The sequence below is a fragment of the Molossus molossus genome, unplaced genomic scaffold (assembly GCF_014108415.1).
Source record: "Molossus molossus isolate mMolMol1 unplaced genomic scaffold, mMolMol1.p scaffold_m16_p_12, whole genome shotgun sequence".
In the NCBI taxonomy this organism is placed as follows: domain Eukaryota; kingdom Metazoa; phylum Chordata; class Mammalia; order Chiroptera; family Molossidae; genus Molossus; species Molossus molossus.
Genome location: NW_023425347.1, coordinates 79742673 through 79745845, shown reverse-complemented (window position 1 = coordinate 79745845; position 3173 = coordinate 79742673). Strand labels below are relative to the sequence as shown.

Sequence of the window (3173 nt, the reverse complement as noted above, 5' to 3'; positions counted from 1 at the left end):
GCAGCATGTATCAAAAGCCATAAACCTTTGACTCAGCAATTCTACATTTAGGAATTTAGCCTAAGGAAATATGTAAGATGTTTGCAAAGCTGTGTGTAAAAGGACATTTACTGTAATGTTATTTATTATAACATTTTTAACAGCAAAAAACTGGAGAACACCTAAATGTCCTATAAAAGGTAACTAGGGTTTCTTGGCTTTTGGCTTGGAGGAGGCAGGTGTAACTTTCTTTGGTTGTCTTGAATGTAGTTTCATCTGATACCAGCCACCTCCACCATGCCACCAAAGTTTGACCCCACCAAATCAAAGTTGTACACCTGAGCTGTACTGGTGGGGAAGTTGGTGCCACATCTGCCCTGGCATCCAAGACTGGCCCCCTGGGTCTGTCTCCAAAAATGTTTGGTGATGATATTGCCAAAGCAACTGGTGATTGGAATGGTCTAAAGATTACTGTGAGCCCTGGCCAGGTGGCTCAGTTGGTTAGAGTGTTGTCCCATATATCAAGGTTTCGGGTTCCATCCTTGGTTAGAGCATATACAAGAATCAACCAATGAATGCATAAATAATGGAACAACAAGTGGATGTTTCTCTCTCTCTCTTTCTTTCTCCCCTCCTCTCTCTAAAAAAACAATAAATTAAAAAAAGATTACAGTGAAACGGACCATGCAGACAGGCCCAGATTGAGGTTGTATCTTCTGCCTCTGCCCTGATCATCAGAGTCTTCAAAGAACCACCAAGAGAGAAAAAGAAGCAAGAAAACATTAAATACAGTGGGAAAATCACTTTTGGTTAGATTGTTAACAATGTCCGACAGATGGGGCACCTATCTTTAGCTAGAGAACTCTCTGGAACCATTAAAGTGATCCTGGGGACTGCCTAGTCTGTGGGCTGCAATGTTGATGGCTGCCACTCTCGTGACATCATAGATGACATCAACAGTGGTGCAGTGGAAGTCCAAATAGTTAAGAACCACAAAGGAAAATATTTTAATTCTAGATCATTTGACAACCAAAAAAGAAAAAGGAGGGGTTACCCGGAAAAATATATGCTATAGCCACACATGAAATATATGAAGCCATAAAAATGTTGTTGGTTAATCTTTATCAGCATGGTAATATGTTTATGCTATAGCAAGTGAAAAAAGTTAGACATAAATATGAAAGATATAAAAAGCAACAAGAAATTTGACAATGATCATCTACTTTGGGCAATGTATTGGTTTTTAATTTTCTTCCTCTTTTGTTTGTCTGGTTTTTTTAATCCTCATCCGAGGACATTTTTCCACCTTTTTTGTTCAGGTAGGGTGGGAGGGAGAGAGAGGAAGAGAGAGAGAGAGAGAAACATCGATGTGAAAGGGACACTCAGAGTGGCTGCCTCCCGCATGACACAATCAGGCCTGGGGACAAACTGCAACCGAGGTACATGCCCTTAGCGGGAACTGAACCCAGGTCTCTCTGGACTGCAGGCCGACGCTCTAACCACTGAGCAAAACTGGTAAGGGCTTGTCTGTGTTTTAAATTTTCTTTAAGAAATATGTTATTGCCTGCAAGTTATCAGCAAAGAGTTCGGCTTAAAAATGACAGTGCCTGTATCTTTTTTTTTTTTTTAATTCTCATCTGAGAGTATGTTTTAATTGATTTTTAGAGGGAGGGGAATGGGGGGAGAGAGAATTACTGATCAGTTGCTTCCCATACATGCGCCGCCTGGGGAGCAAACCCGAAACCCAGCTATGTGCCCTGACTGGAAATCAAACCTGCAGCCTTCTGATGTATGGGAGGACACTCCAATCAACAAAATCACCTGGCCAGGGCAAAAATGATAGTGCCTGTTTCTTCCTTTGGAAAAGTAATCACTGGCTGCTCGTTACCTGTATTAGAGCTCTCCAGAGAAAGAGAACCAATAAAGTGTGTGTGTGTGTGTGTATTTAGAGATAGATAGATATTGATATCTATAGATCTCTCTCTCTCTCTCTCTCCCCCTCTCCAGAGAGAGAGAAATATAATTTAAGGATTATGGAGGCTGGCAAGTCCAAAATCTGCAGGGTGGATCAGCATGCCAGAGTTCAAGGAAGACCCAATGTTGTAGTTCAAGGCTATCAACTGGCAAAATTTCTTCTTCCTTAGGGCCTGGTGAGGGGATGTCAGTCTTAGTTCTATTAAGATTTTCAACTGGTTGAATGAAGTCCACCCAAATTATGGAGGACAATCTTCTTACTCATAGTCCACCGATTTAATCTCATTAAAAACACTCTCAAAGAAATATCCAGAATATCATCTGACCAAATATCTGGGCATCATGGTCTAGTCAAGTTGACATAAAATTAACCATCATGTTGCCGTCCTGTAAGACTTGGCTGTGGGCACCTGGTGAGAGGTCAAGGAAAAGACAAAAGACTTAGCTCTTTGGGCCAACTGAGTATTTCCAGGTGACATGGACTTCCAGTGTGGAAGCCAGCATGCCCATAATCTCTTTCAGTCTGCTTTCGTTAAGGTTTTCACAAACTGCATAACATTTGGCTGTTTGTTTCACTCTAGGAAGTGTCCATGTTAGGTTTGATCTCGTGTGCAAATGCCCAGGATTAGAGCAACTGCAACGGAGGGGTACATTCAGTGCCTAGGAGAAAATATACATTCTTTCTAAGTGATTTCCTCTTTCTCAGCCCAGGAGTTGGATCCTGCTGTGTCTCCTGCTGTTCAGATGATGCTACAAAGGGAGTGAACTGTGTTGGCCTGTCAGGCCCATATGTTTCTGTATTTTCAATGTTTTTTCTTTCAAAGTTTGCTTTGTATGTTTTCCCTTATCGCTGTTTGTTATCCTTCACTTTACAATTGTTAGGTGATATTCATTTGCAGCTTATAGAGACATTGCCAACTGGGGGCTCTGCAGGTGCTTCTTGTTGGTGTATATGAAAAAAATGTTTTTTAAAATATTTATTTATTTAATTGAGAGAGGGAGAGAGGAAGGGAGAGAGATAGAAACATCCATGTGAGAGAGAAACATCTATCGGCTGCCTCCTGCACGCCCCCTACTGGGGCTCGAGCCCACAACCTGGGCATGTGCCCTGACCAGGAATCAAACCAGGACCTCTCAGTCCATGGGACAATGCTCCATCCACTGAGACACACCAGCTGGGCTGTATGTGGAAAATTGAAAACTATTTGATTTAATTGAAA

General features: G+C 41.8%; 1 pseudogene; it reads left to right on the top strand.

Annotated features, from left to right (window-relative positions):
• The first annotated feature begins 276 nt into the window (after positions 1-276).
• LOC118626799 lies at positions 277-1054 on the top strand (annotated as a pseudogene).
• The last annotated feature ends 2119 nt before the right edge of the window (positions 1055-3173 follow it).